This window comes from Rhinoderma darwinii, unplaced genomic scaffold, assembly GCF_050947455.1.
Source record: "Rhinoderma darwinii isolate aRhiDar2 unplaced genomic scaffold, aRhiDar2.hap1 Scaffold_935, whole genome shotgun sequence".
Taxonomy (NCBI): Eukaryota; Metazoa; Chordata; class Amphibia; order Anura; family Rhinodermatidae; genus Rhinoderma; species Rhinoderma darwinii.
Genome location: NW_027464509.1, coordinates 76638 through 90856, shown reverse-complemented (window position 1 = coordinate 90856; position 14219 = coordinate 76638). Strand labels below are relative to the sequence as shown.

General features: G+C 48.0%; 10 non-coding genes across 10 annotated transcripts; all 10 read left to right on the top strand.

Annotated features, from left to right (window-relative positions):
* The first annotated feature begins 704 nt into the window (after positions 1 to 704).
* On the top strand, positions 705 to 895 carry LOC142733094 (U2 spliceosomal RNA). The gene has a single exon (XR_012879910.1). It is a non-coding gene; the product is annotated as a U2 spliceosomal RNA (small nuclear RNA).
* Positions 896 to 2171: 1276 nt separating this feature from the next.
* LOC142733093 (U2 spliceosomal RNA) lies at positions 2172 to 2362 on the top strand. The gene has a single exon (XR_012879909.1). It is a non-coding gene; the product is annotated as a U2 spliceosomal RNA (small nuclear RNA).
* Positions 2363 to 3650: 1288 nt separating this feature from the next.
* LOC142733184 (U2 spliceosomal RNA) lies at positions 3651 to 3841 on the top strand. Its single transcript, XR_012879991.1, has one exon. It is a non-coding gene; the product is annotated as a U2 spliceosomal RNA (small nuclear RNA).
* Positions 3842 to 5117: 1276 nt separating this feature from the next.
* Positions 5118 to 5308, top strand: LOC142733183 (U2 spliceosomal RNA). The gene has a single exon (XR_012879990.1). It is a non-coding gene; the product is annotated as a U2 spliceosomal RNA (small nuclear RNA).
* Positions 5309 to 6588: 1280 nt separating this feature from the next.
* On the top strand, positions 6589 to 6779 carry LOC142733182 (U2 spliceosomal RNA). Its single transcript, XR_012879989.1, has one exon. It is a non-coding gene; the product is annotated as a U2 spliceosomal RNA (small nuclear RNA).
* A 1292-nt stretch (positions 6780 to 8071) lies between these two features.
* Positions 8072 to 8262, top strand: LOC142733181 (U2 spliceosomal RNA). The gene has a single exon (XR_012879988.1). It is a non-coding gene; the product is annotated as a U2 spliceosomal RNA (small nuclear RNA).
* A 1292-nt stretch (positions 8263 to 9554) lies between these two features.
* LOC142733180 (U2 spliceosomal RNA) lies at positions 9555 to 9745 on the top strand. Its single transcript, XR_012879987.1, has one exon. It is a non-coding gene; the product is annotated as a U2 spliceosomal RNA (small nuclear RNA).
* A 1300-nt stretch (positions 9746 to 11045) lies between these two features.
* LOC142733177 (U2 spliceosomal RNA) lies at positions 11046 to 11236 on the top strand. Its single transcript, XR_012879985.1, has one exon. It is a non-coding gene; the product is annotated as a U2 spliceosomal RNA (small nuclear RNA).
* A 1276-nt stretch (positions 11237 to 12512) lies between these two features.
* Positions 12513 to 12703, top strand: LOC142733176 (U2 spliceosomal RNA). The gene has a single exon (XR_012879984.1). It is a non-coding gene; the product is annotated as a U2 spliceosomal RNA (small nuclear RNA).
* A 1288-nt stretch (positions 12704 to 13991) lies between these two features.
* LOC142733175 (U2 spliceosomal RNA) lies at positions 13992 to 14182 on the top strand. The gene has a single exon (XR_012879983.1). It is a non-coding gene; the product is annotated as a U2 spliceosomal RNA (small nuclear RNA).
* Positions 14183 to 14219: the final 37 nt, after the last annotated feature.

The following is a 14219-nucleotide window of genomic DNA, read 5'->3' as shown; positions in this document are numbered from 1 at the left end:
AATAACAAACTGTGCAAGGATGGAGGTTGTAGGAGCAAGGAGAAGTTGTCTGTAAAGTTGGTGGATGCCTATTTTCCATTTTGCAGTCCCTTGTCTCCCTCTTGTGGCCTCCTGGAGGCAACTAGCTGTGCAAAAAAAAGACAGCCTGGCGGCCGGCTGTTGCAGTGTTGCCCTCTCAGGCAACACTGAGTGACTGACTGAGCCTCACCGTCTTATATAAAGTTCAGACGGAACTTTGCACGTGTCATAGTGGAGCCCTCAGGATTCCAGAGCCAGCTTTCTGACATCATAATGGGGCCTCAGAGATAAAAGCCTGGGCCCAGGCAGTGTTGGTCAGTGCTGCTCAGCAGGCAGCACTGGACTGGACTGGATTACAGCTGATACAAGGTGTGAAGGAACAAGGGGTGGCTGTGGGCATGCACTTGCTGCCGCTGCCAGTGTTTATCTGCATGGCAGCAGGGCATTTGGGCGTTGCCAGGAAGGCGTTTTTATGTAGATTCCTCCTCTTTCAGCACTGCATTGTGGTGCAAGCAAAAGAAGCAAATCCTGTCTGGCTTCCTCTCCGGCCTTTATTCACCTCCCGTGTAGCTGTGAGTGTGTGAGCCTGCAGGGCCCCATGGAATTGCCTAGAAGTAGGCTGAATCGCTGCAAGGGCTGAACAGCAGTATCGGGCAGGCTCGGGCAACGCGCGGCCCGTTCGGGTTATCGCTTCTCGGCCTTTTGGCTAAGATCAAGTGTAGTATCTGTTCTTATCAGTTTAATATCTGATACGTCCCCTATCTGGGGACCATATATTAAATGGATTTTTAGAACAGGGAGATGGAAATAGAGCTTGCTCTGTCCACTCCACGCATTGACCTGGTATTGCAGTATTTCCAGGACCGGTGCACCCTTTCCTTATGTGTTGACTAAAAGCAGATTCCAAAAGTGTTTTTTGTCTTTGCTATTGTTTCTGTCTTTCTGAAGGGATCTCCCCTTTTAATCCCATTATTTCAACACCTGTTGGACAATGCATGAGTGATAATGAGCTCATTGATTAAATGCAATTAATGAATAGATTGCCACCTCTTGTTGTGTGTCGTCTGTGTTTCTGTGTTTCCGGCATTTCACATTGGAACACCTCATTCACCTTCCTTGTCTTCTCTCCGCCCTCCCTTTTAGGTAAGTTAAAGAGCTGCACCTGAGCCAGCCACTGATTGATTGATTGATTGATTGATTGATTGATTGATTGATGCAGCACAACAGTCAAATAGTGGAGTGGAGTAGGGGAACAGCAAACAGCCAATAAAGCAGCCCGCCCGCTCGCCTGCCCGCCACAATGGACCTACCTGTGTACACTAGATGGATGTGATGGAATGTACTGTCGTCCCTACATTTCAAGAAGAAGTAAGAATTGCAGTTGCAACAAAGCCTTGCTTGCCTACAAAGAGAGCAGCAATTTGGATTTGTTACTATGTTACCTAGAAGAATAACAAACTGTGCAAGGATGGAGGTTGTAGGAGCAAGGAGAAGTTGTCTGTAAAGTTGGTGGATGCCTATTTTCCATTTTGCAGTCCCTTGTCTCCCTCTTGTGGCCTCCTGGAGGCAACTAGCTGTGCAAAAAAAAGACAGCCTGGCGGCCGGCTGTTGCAGTGTTGCCCTCTCAGGCAACACTGAGTGACTGACTGAGCCTCACCGTCTTATATAAAGTTCAGACGGAACTTTGCACGTGTCATAGTGGAGCCCTCAGGATTCCAGAGCCAGCTTTCTGACATCATAATGGGGCCTCAGAGATAAAAGCCTGGGCCCAGGCAGTGTTGGTCAGTGCTGCTCAGCAGGCAGCACTGGACTGGACTGGATTACAGCTGATACAAGGTGTGAAGGAACAAGGGGTGGCTGTGGGCATGCACTTGCTGCCGCTGCCAGTGTTTATCTGCATGGCAGCAGGGCATTTGGGCGTTGCCAGGAAGGCGTTTTTATGTAGATTCCTCCTCTTTCAGCACTGCATTGTGGTGCAAGCAAAAGAAGCAAATCCTGTCTGGCTTCCTCTCCGGCCTTTATTCACCTCCCGTGTAGCTGTGAGTGTGTGAGCCTGCAGGGCCCCATGGAATTGCCTAGAAGTAGGCTGAATCGCTGCAAGGGCTGAACAGCAGTATCGGGCAGGCTCGGGCAACGCGCGGCCCGTTCGGGTTATCGCTTCTCGGCCTTTTGGCTAAGATCAAGTGTAGTATCTGTTCTTATCAGTTTAATATCTGATACGTCCCCTATCTGGGGACCATATATTAAATGGATTTTTAGAACAGGGAGATGGAAATAGAGCTTGCTCTGTCCACTCCACGCATTGACCTGGTATTGCAGTATTTCCAGGACCGGTGCACCCTTTCCTTATGTGTTGACTAAAAGCAGATTCCAAAAGTGTTTTTTGTCTTTGCTATTGTTTCTGTCTTTCTGAAGGGATCTCCCCTTTTAATCCCATTATTTCAACACCTGTTGGACAATGCATGAGTGATAATGAGCTCATTGATTAAATGCAATTAATGAATAGATTGCCACCTCTTGTTGTGTGTCGTCTGTGTTTCTGTGTTTCCGGCATTTCACATTGGAACACCTCATTCACCTTCCTTGTCTTCTCTCCGCCCTCCCTTTTAGGTAAGTTAAAGAGCTGCACCTGAGCCAGCCACTGATTGATTGATTGATTGATTGATTGATTGATTGATTGATTGATTGATTGATGCAGCACAACAGTCAAATAGTGGAGTGGAGTAGGGGAACAGCAAACAGCCAATAAAGCAGCCCGCCCGCTCGCCTGCCCGCCACAATGGACCTACCTGTGTACACTAGATGGATGTGATGGAATGTACTGTCGTCCCTACATTTCAAGAAGAAGTAAGAATTGCAGTTGCAACAAAGCCTTGCTTGCCTACAAAGAGAGCAGCAATTTGGATTTGTTACTATGTTACCTAGAAGAATAACAAACTGTGCAAGGATGGAGGTTGTAGGAGCAAGGAGAAGTTGTCTGTAAAGTTGGTGGATGCCTATTTTCCATTTTGCAGTCCCTTGTCTCCCTCTTGTGGCCTCCTGGAGGCAACTAGCTGTGCAAAAAAAAGACAGCCTGGCGGCCGGCTGTTGCAGTGTTGCCCTCTCAGGCAACACTGAGTGACTGACTGAGCCTCACCGTCTTATATAAAGTTCAGACGGAACTTTGCACGTGTCATAGTGGAGCCCTCAGGATTCCAGAGCCAGCTTTCTGACATCATAATGGGGCCTCAGAGATAAAAGCCTGGGCCCAGGCAGTGTTGGTCAGTGCTGCTCAGCAGGCAACACTGGACTGGACTGGATTACAGCTGATACAAGGTGTGAAGGAACAAGGGGTGGCTGTGGGCATGCACTTGCTGCCGCTGCCAGTGTTTATCTGCATGGCAGCAGGGCATTTGGGCGTTGCCAGGAAGGCGTTTTTATGTAGATTCCTCCTCTTTCAGCACTGCATTGTGGTGCAAGCAAAAGAAGCAAATCCTGTCTGGCTTCCTCTCCGGCCTTTATTCACCTCCCGTGTAGCTGTGAGTGTGTGAGCCTGCAGGGCCCCATGGAATTGCCTAGAAGTAGGCTGAATCGCTGCAAGGGCTGAACAGCAGTATCGGGCAGGCTCGGGCAACGCGCGGCCCGTTCGGGTTATCGCTTCTCGGCCTTTTGGCTAAGATCAAGTGTAGTATCTGTTCTTATCAGTTTAATATCTGATACGTCCCCTATCTGGGGACCATATATTAAATGGATTTTTAGAACAGGGAGATGGAAATAGAGCTTGCTCTGTCCACTCCACGCATTGACCTGGTATTGCAGTATTTCCAGGACCGGTGCACCCTTTCCTTATGTGTTGACTAAAAGCAGATTCCAAAAGTGTTTTTTGTCTTTGCTATTGTTTCTGTCTTTCTGAAGGGATCTCCCCTTTTAATCCCATTATTTCAACACCTGTTGGACAATGCATGAGTGATAATGAGCTCATTGATTAAATGCAATTAATGAATAGATTGCCACCTCTTGTTGTGTGTCGTCTGTGTTTCTGTGTTTCCGGCATTTCACATTGGAACACCTCATTCACCTTCCTTGTCTTCTCTCCGCCCTCCCTTTTAGGTAAGTTAAAGAGCTGCACCTGAGCCAGCCACTGATTGATTGATTGATTGATTGATTGATTGATTGATTGATGCAGCACAACAGTCAAATAGTGGAGTGGAGTAGGGGAACAGCAAACAGCCAATAAAGCAGCCCGCCCGCTCGCCTGCCCGCCACAATGGACCTACCTGTGTACACTAGATGGATGTGATGGAATGTACTGTCGTCCCTACATTTCAAGAAGAAGTAAGAATTGCAGTTGCAACAAAGCCTTGCTTGCCTACAAAGAGAGCAGCAATTTGGATTTGTTACTATGTTACCTAGAAGAATAACAAACTGTGCAAGGATGGAGGTTGTAGGAGCAAGGAGAAGTTGTCTGTAAAGTTGGTGGATGCCTATTTTCCATTTTGCAGTCCCTTGTCTCCCTCTTGTGGCCTCCTGGAGGCAACTAGCTGTGCAAAAAAAAGACAGCCTGGCGGCCGGCTGTTGCAGTGTTGCCCTCTCAGGCAACACTGAGTGACTGACTGAGCCTCACCGTCTTATATAAAGTTCAGACGGAACTTTGCACGTGTCATAGTGGAGCCCTCAGGATTCCAGAGCCAGCTTTCTGACATCATAATGGGGCCTCAGAGATAAAAGCCTGGGCCCAGGCAGTGTTGGTCAGTGCTGCTCAGCAGGCAGCACTGGACTGGACTGGATTACAGCTGATACAAGGTGTGAAGGAACAAGGGGTGGCTGTGGGCATGCACTTGCTGCCGCTGCCAGTGTTTATCTGCATGGCAGCAGGGCATTTGGGCGTTGCCAGGAAGGCGTTTTTATGTAGATTCCTCCTCTTTCAGCACTGCATTGTGGTGCAAGCAAAAGAAGCAAATCCTGTCTGGCTTCCTCTCCGGCCTTTATTCACCTCCCGTGTAGCTGTGAGTGTGTGAGCCTGCAGGGCCCCATGGAATTGCCTAGAAGTAGGCTGAATCGCTGCAAGGGCTGAACAGCAGTATCGGGCAGGCTCGGGCAACGCGCGGCCCGTTCGGGTTATCGCTTCTCGGCCTTTTGGCTAAGATCAAGTGTAGTATCTGTTCTTATCAGTTTAATATCTGATACGTCCCCTATCTGGGGACCATATATTAAATGGATTTTTAGAACAGGGAGATGGAAATAGAGCTTGCTCTGTCCACTCCACGCATTGACCTGGTATTGCAGTATTTCCAGGACCGGTGCACCCTTTCCTTATGTGTTGACTAAAAGCAGATTCCAAAAGTGTTTTTTGTCTTTGCTATTGTTTCTGTCTTTCTGAAGGGATCTCCCCTTTTAATCCCATTATTTCAACACCTGTTGGACAATGCATGAGTGATAATGAGCTCATTGATTAAATGCAATTAATGAATAGATTGCCACCTCTTGTTGTGTGTCGTCTGTGTTTCTGTGTTTCCGGCATTTCACATTGGAACACCTCATTCACCTTCCTTGTCTTCTCTCCGCCCTCCCTTTTAGGTAAGTTAAAGAGCTGCACCTGAGCCAGCCACTGATTGATTGATTGATTGATTGATTGATTGATTGATTGATTGATGCAGCACAACAGTCAAATAGTGGAGTGGAGTAGGGGAACAGCAAACAGCCAATAAAGCAGCCCGCCCGCTCGCCTGCCCGCCACAATGGACCTACCTGTGTACACTAGATGGATGTGATGGAATGTACTGTCGTCCCTACATTTCAAGAAGAAGTAAGAATTGCAGTTGCAACAAAGCCTTGCTTGCCTACAAAGAGAGCAGCAATTTGGATTTGTTACTATGTTACCTAGAAGAATAACAAACTGTGCAAGGATGGAGGTTGTAGGAGCAAGGAGAAGTTGTCTGTAAAGTTGGTGGATGCCTATTTTCCATTTTGCAGTCCCTTGTCTCCCTCTTGTGGCCTCCTGGAGGCAACTAGCTGTGCAAAAAAAAGACAGCCTGGCGGCCGGCTGTTGCAGTGTTGCCCTCTCAGGCAACACTGAGTGACTGACTGAGCCTCACCGTCTTATATAAAGTTCAGACGGAACTTTGCACGTGTCATAGTGGAGCCCTCAGGATTCCAGAGCCAGCTTTCTGACATCATAATGGGGCCTCAGAGATAAAAGCCTGGGCCCAGGCAGTGTTGGTCAGTGCTGCTCAGCAGGCAGCACTGGACTGGACTGGATTACAGCTGATACAAGGTGTGAAGGAACAAGGGGTGGCTGTGGGCATGCACTTGCTGCCGCTGCCAGTGTTTATCTGCATGGCAGCAGGGCATTTGGGCGTTGCCAGGAAGGCGTTTTTATGTAGATTCCTCCTCTTTCAGCACTGCATTGTGGTGCAAGCAAAAGAAGCAAATCCTGTCTGGCTTCCTCTCCGGCCTTTATTCACCTCCCGTGTAGCTGTGAGTGTGTGAGCCTGCAGGGCCCCATGGAATTGCCTAGAAGTAGGCTGAATCGCTGCAAGGGCTGAACAGCAGTATCGGGCAGGTTCGGGCAACGCGCGGCCCGTTCGGGTTATCGCTTCTCGGCCTTTTGGCTAAGATCAAGTGTAGTATCTGTTCTTATCAGTTTAATATCTGATACGTCCCCTATCTGGGGACCATATATTAAATGGATTTTTAGAACAGGGAGATGGAAATAGAGCTTGCTCTGTCCACTCCACGCATTGACCTGGTATTGCAGTATTTCCAGGACCGGTGCACCCTTTCCTTATATGTTGACTAAAAGCAGATTCCAAAAGTGTTTTTTGTCTTTGCTATTGTTTCTGTCTTTCTGAAGGGATCTCCCCTTTTAATCCCATTATTTCAACACCTGTTGGACAATGCATGAGTGATAATGAGCTCATTGATTAAATGCAATTAATGAATAGATTGCCACCTCTTGTTGTGTGTCGTCTGTGTTTCTGTGTTTCCGGCATTTCACATTGGAACACCTCATTCACCTTCCTTGTCTTCTCTCCGCCCTCCCTTTTAGGTAAGTTAAAGAGCTGCACCTGAGCCAGCCACTGATTGATTGATTGATTGATTGATTGATTGATTGATTGATTGATTGATTGATTGATGCAGCACAACAGTCAAATAGTGGAGTGGAGTAGGGGAACAGCAAACAGCCAATAAAGCAGCCCGCCCGCTCGCCTGCCCGCCACAATGGACCTACCTGTGTACACTAGATGGATGTGATGGAATGTACTGTCGTCCCTACATTTCAAGAAGAAGTAAGAATTGCAGTTGCAACAAAGCCTTGCTTGCCTACAAAGAGAGCAGCAATTTGGATTTGTTACTATGTTACCTAGAAGAATAACAAACTGTGCAAGGATGGAGGTTGTAGGAGCAAGGAGAAGTTGTCTGTAAAGTTGGTGGATGCCTATTTTCCATTTTGCAGTCCCTTGTCTCCCTCTTGTGGCCTCCTGGAGGCAACTAGCTGTGCAAAAAAAAGACAGCCTGGCGGCCGGCTGTTGCAGTGTTGCCCTCTCAGGCAACACTGAGTGACTGACTGAGCCTCACCGTCTTATATAAAGTTCAGACGGAACTTTGCACGTGTCATAGTGGAGCCCTCAGGATTCCAGAGCCAGCTTTCTGACATCATAATGGGGCCTCAGAGATAAAAGCCTGGGCCCAGGCAGTGTTGGTCAGTGCTGCTCAGCAGGCAGCACTGGACTGGACTGGATTACAGCTGATACAAGGTGTGAAGGAACAAGGGGTGGCTGTGGGCATGCACTTGCTGCCGCTGCCAGTGTTTATCTGCATGGCAGCAGGGCATTTGGGCGTTGCCAGGAAGGCGTTTTTATGTAGATTCCTCCTCTTTCACCACTGCATTGTGGTGCAAGCAAAAGAAGCAAATCCTGTCTGGCTTCCTCTCCGGCCTTTATTCACCTCCCGTGTAGCTGTGAGTGTGTGAGCCTGCAGGGCCCCATGGAATTGCCTAGAAGTAGGCTGAATCGCTGCAAGGGCTGAACAGCAGTATCGGGCAGGCTCGGGCAACGCGCGGCCCGTTCGGGTTATCGCTTCTCGGCCTTTTGGCTAAGATCAAGTGTAGTATCTGTTCTTATCAGTTTAATATCTGATACGTCCCCTATCTGGGGACCATATATTAAATGGATTTTTAGAACAGGGAGATGGAAATAGAGCTTGCTCTGTCCACTCCACGCATTGACCTGGTATTGCAGTATTTCCAGGACCGGTGCACCCTTTCCTTATGTGTTGACTAAAAGCAGATTCCAAAAGTGTTTTTTGTCTTTGCTATTGTTTCTGTCTTTCTGAAGGGATCTCCCCTTTTAATCCCATTATTTCAACACCTGTTGGACAATGCATGAGTGATAATGAGCTCATTGATTAAATGCAATTAATGAATAGATTGCCACCTCTTGTTGTGTGTCGTCTGTGTTTCTGTGTTTCCGGCATTTCACATTGGAACACCTCATTCACCTTCCTTGTCTTCTCTCCGCCCTCCCTTTTAGGTAAGTTAAAGAGCTGCACCTGAGCCAGCCACTGATTGATTGATTGATTGATTGATTGATTGATTGATTGATTGATTGATTGATTGATGCAGCACAACAGTCAAATAGTGGAGTGGAGTAGGGGAACAGCAAACAGCCAATAAAGCAGCCCGCCCGCTCGCCTGCCCGCCACAATGGACCTACCTGTGTACACTAGATGGATGTGATGGAATGTACTGTCGTCCCTATATTTCAAGAAGAAGTAAGAATTGCAGTTGCAACAAAGCCTTGCTTGCCTACAAAGAGAGCAGCAATTTGGATTTGTTACTATGTTACCTAGAAGAATAACAAACTGTGCAAGGATGGAGGTTGTAGGAGCAAGGAGAAGTTGTCTGTAAAGTTGGTGGATGCCTATTTTCCATTTTGCAGTCCCTTGTCTCCCTCTTGTGGCCTCCTGGAGGCAACTAGCTGTGCAAAAAAAAGACAGCCTGGCGGCCGGCTGTTGCAGTGTTGCCCTCTCAGGCAACACTGAGTGACTGACTGAGCCTCACCGTCTTATATAAAGTTCAGACGGAACTTTGCACGTGTCATAGTGGAGCCCTCAGGATTCCAGAGCCAGCTTTCTGACATCATAATGGGGCCTCAGAGATAAAAGCCTGGGCCCAGGCAGTGTTGGTCAGTGCTGCTCAGCAGGCAGCACTGGACTGGACTGGATTACAGCTGATACAAGGTGTGAAGGAACAAGGGGTGGCTGTGGGCATGCACTTGCTGCCGCTGCCAGTGTTTATCTGCATGGCAGCAGGGCATTTGGGCGTTGCCAGGAAGGCGTTTTTATGTAGATTCCTCCTCTTTCAGCACTGCATTGTGGTGCAAGCAAAAGAAGCAAATCCTGTCTGGCTTCCTCTCCGGCCTTTATTCACCTCCCGTGTAGCTGTGAGTGTGTGAGCCTGCAGGGCCCCATGGAATTGCCTAGAAGTAGGCTGAATCGCTGCAAGGGCTGAACAGCAGTATCGGGCAGGCTCGGGCAACGCGCGGCCCGTTCGGGTTATCGCTTCTCGGCCTTTTGGCTAAGATCAAGTGTAGTATCTGTTCTTATCAGTTTAATATCTGATACGTCCCCTATCTGGGGACCATATATTAAATGGATTTTTAGAACAGGGAGATGGAAATAGAGCTTGCTCTGTCCACTCCACGCATTGACCTGGTATTGCAGTATTTCCAGGACCGGTGCACCCTTTCCTTATGTGTTGACTAAAAGCAGATTCCAAAAGTGTTTTTTGTCTTTGCTATTGTTTCTGTCTTTCTGAAGGGATCTCCCCTTTTAATCCCATTATTTCAACACCTGTTGGACAATGCATGAGTGATAATGAGCTCATTGATTAAATGCAATTAATGAATAGATTGCCACCTCTTGTTGTGTGTCGTCTGTGTTTCTGTGTTTCCGGCATTTCACATTGGAACACCTCATTCACCTTCCTTGTCTTCTCTCCGCCCTCCCTTTTAGGTAAGTTAAAGAGCTGCACCTGAGCCAGCCACTGATTGATTGATTGATTGATTGATTGATTGATTGATTGATTGATTGATTGATTGATTGATTGATGCAGCACAACAGTCAAATAGTGGAGTGGAGTAGGGGAACAGCAAACAGCCAATAAAGCAGCCCGCCCGCTCGCCTGCCCGCCACAATGGACCTACCTGTGTACACTAGATGGATGTGATGGAATGTACTGTCGTCCCTACATTTCAAGAAGAAGTAAGAATTGCAGTTGCAACAAAGCCTTGCTTGCCTACAAAGAGAGCAGCAATTTGGATTTGTTACTATGTTACCTAGAAGAATAACAAACTGTGCAAGGATGGAGGTTGTAGGAGCAAGGAGAAGTTGTCTGTAAAGTTGGTGGATGCCTATTTTCCATTTTGCAGTCCCTTGTCTCCCTCTTGTGGCCTCCTGGAGGCAACTAGCTGTGCAAAAAAAAGACAGCCTGGCGGCCGGCTGTTGCAGTGTTGCCCTCTCAGGCAACACTGAGTGACTGACTGAGCCTCACCGTCTTATATAAAGTTCAGACGGAACTTTGCACGTGTCATAGTGGAGCCCTCAGGATTCCAGAGCCAGCTTTCTGACATCATAATGGGGCCTCAGAGATAAAAGCCTGGGCCCAGGCAGTGTTGGTCAGTGCTGCTCAGCAGGCAGCACTGGACTGGACTGGATTACAGCTGATACAAGGTGTGAAGGAACAAGGGGTGGCTGTGGGCATGCACTTGCTGCCGCTGCCAGTGTTTATCTGCATGGCAGCAGGGCATTTGGGCGTTGCCAGGAAGGCGTTTTTATGTAGATTCCTCCTCTTTCAGCACTGCATTGTGGTGCAAGCAAAAGAAGCAAATCCTGTCTGGCTTCCTCTCCGGCCTTTATTCACCTCCCGTGTAGCTGTGAGTGTGTGAGCCTGCAGGGCCCCATGGAATTGCCTAGAAGTAGGCTGAATCGCTGCAAGGGCTGAACAGCAGTATCGGGTAGGCTCGGGCAACGCGCGGCCCGTTCGGGTTATCGCTTCTCGGCCTTTTGGCTAAGATCAAGTGTAGTATCTGTTCTTATCAGTTTAATATCTGATACGTCCCCTATCTGGGGACCATATATTAAATGGATTTTTAGAACAGGGAGATGGAAATAGAGCTTGCTCTGTCCACTCCACGCATTGACCTGGTATTGCAGTATTTCCAGGACCGGTGCACCCTTTCCTTATGTGTTGACTAAAAGCAGATTCCAAAAGTGTTTTTTGTCTTTGCTATTGTTTCTGTCTTTCTGAAGGGATCTCCCCTTTTAATCCCATTATTTCAACACCTGTTGGACAATGCATGAGTGATAATGAGCTCATTGATTAAATGCAATTAATGAATAGATTGCCACCTCTTGTTGTGTGTCGTCTGTGTTTCTGTGTTTCCGGCATTTCACATTGGAACACCTCATTCACCTTCCTTGTCTTCTCTCCGCCCTCCCTTTTAGGTAAGTTAAAGAGCTGCACCTGAGCCAGCCACTGATTGATTGATTGATTGATTGATTGATTGATTGATTGATGCAGCACAACAGTCAAATAGTGGAGTGGAGTAGGGGAACAGCAAACAGCCAATAAAGCAGCCCGCCCGCTCGCCTGCCCGCCACAATGGACCTACCTGTGTACACTAGATGGATGTGATGGAATGTACTGTCGTCCCTACATTTCAAGAAGAAGTAAGAATTGCAGTTGCAACAAAGCCTTGCTTGCCTACAAAGAGAGCAGCAATTTGGATTTGTTACTATGTTAGCTAGAAGAATAACAAACTGTGCAAGGATGGAGGTTGTAGGAGCAAGGAGAAGTTGTCTGTAAAGTTGGTGGATGCCTATTTTCCATTTTGCAGTCCCTTGTCTCCCTCTTGTGGCCTCCTGGAGGCAACTAGCTGTGCAAAAAAAAGACAGCCTGGCGGCCGGCTGTTGCAGTGTTGCCCTCTCAGGCAACACTGAGTGACTGACTGAGCCTCACCGTCTTATATAAAGTTCAGACGGAACTTTGCACGTGTCATAGTGGAGCCCTCAGGATTCCAGAGCCAGCTTTCTGACATCATAATGGGGCCTCAGAGATAAAAGCCTGGGCCCAGGCAGTGTTGGTCAGTGCTGCTCAGCAGGCAGCACTGGACTGGACTGGATTACAGCTGATACAAGGTGTGAAGGAACAAGGGGTGGCTGTGGGCATGCACTTGCTGCCGCTGCCAGTGTTTATCTGCATGGCAGCAGGGCATTTGGGCGTTGCCAGGAAGGCGTTTTTATGTAGATTCCTCCTCTTTCAGCACTGCATTGTGGTGCAAGCAAAAGAAGCAAATCCTGTCTGGCTTCCTCTCCGGCCTTTATTCACCTCCCGTGTAGCTGTGAGTGTGTGAGCCTGCAGGGCCCCATGGAATTGCCTAGAAGTAGGCTGAATCGCTGCAAGGGCTGAACAGCAGTATCGGGCAGGCTCGGGCAACGCGCGGCCCGTTCGGGTTATCGCTTCTCGGCCTTTTGGCTAAGATCAAGTGTAGTATCTGTTCTTATCAGTTTAATATCTGATACGTCCCCTATCTGGGGACCATATATTAAATGGATTTTTAGAACAGGGAGATGGAAATAGAGCTTGCTCTGTCCACTCCACGCATTGACCTGGTATTGCAGTATTTCCAGGACCGGTGCACCCTTTCCTTATGTGTTGACTAAAAGCAGATTCCAAAAGTGTTTTTTGTCTTTGCTATTGTTTCTGTCTTTCTGAAGGGATCTCCCCTTTTAATCCCATTATTTCAACACCTGTTGGACAATGCATGAGTGATAATGAGCTCATTGATTAAATGCAATTAATGAATAGATTGCCACCTCTTGTTGTGTGTCGTCTGTGTTTCTGTGTTTCCGGCATTTCACATTGGAACACCTCATTCACCTTCCTTGTCTTCTCTCCGCCCTCCCTTTTAGGTAAGTTAAAGAGCTGCACCTGAGCCAGCCACTGATTGATTGATTGATTGATTGATTGATTGATTGATTGATTGATTGATTGATGCAGCACAACAGTCAAATAGTGGAGTGGAGTAGGGGAACAGCAAACAGCCAATAAAGCAGCCCGCCCGCTCGCCTGCCCGCCACAATGGACCTACCTGTGTACACTAGATGGATGTGATGGAATGTACTGTCGTCCCTACATTTCAAGAAGAAGTAAGAATTGCAGTTGCAACAAAGCCTTGCTTGCCTACAAAGAGAGCAGCAATTTGGATTTGTTACTATGTTACCTAGAAGAATAACAAACTGTGCAAGGATGGAGGTTGTAGGAGCAAGGAGAAGTTGTCTGTAAAGTTGGTGGATGCCTATTTTCCATTTTGCAGTCCCTTGTCTCCCTCTTGTGGCCTCCTGGAGGCAACTAGCTGTGCAAAAAAAAGACAGCCTGGCGGCCGGCTGTTGCAGTGTTGCCCTCTCAGGCAACACTGAGTGACTGACTGAGCCTCACCGTCTTATATAAAGTTCAGACGGAACTTTGCACGTGTCATAGTGGAGCCCTCAGGATTCCAGAGCCAGCTTTCTGACATCATAATGGGGCCTCAGAGATAAAAGCCTGGGCCCAGGCAGTGTTGGTCAGTGCTGCTCAGCAGGCAGCACTGGACTGGACTGGATTACAGCTGATACAAGGTGTGAAGGAACAAGGGGTGGCTGTGGGCATGCACTTGCTGCCGCTGCCAGTGTTTATCTGCATGGCAGCAGGGCATTTGGGCGTTGCCAGGAAGGCGTTTTTATGTAGATTCCTCCTCTTTCAGCACTGCATTGTGGTGCAAGCAAAAGAAGCAAATCCTGTCTGGCTTCCTCTCCGGCCTTTATTCACCTCCCGTGTAGCTGTGAGTGTGTGAGCCTGCAGGGCCCCATGGAATTGCCTAGAAGTAGGCTGAATCGCTGCAAGGGCTGAACAGCAGTATCGGGCAGGCTCGGGCAACGCGCGGCCCGTTCGGGTTATCGCTTCTCGGCCTTTTGGCTAAGATCAAGTGTAGTATCTGTTCTTATCAGTTTAATATCTGATACGTCCCCTATCTGGGGACCATATATTAAATGGATTTTTAGAACAGGGAGATGGAAATAGAGCTTGCTCTGTCCACTCCACGCATTGACCTGGTATTGCAGTATTTCCAGGACCGGTGCACCCTTTCCTTATGTGTTGACTAAAAGCAGATTCCAAAAGTGTT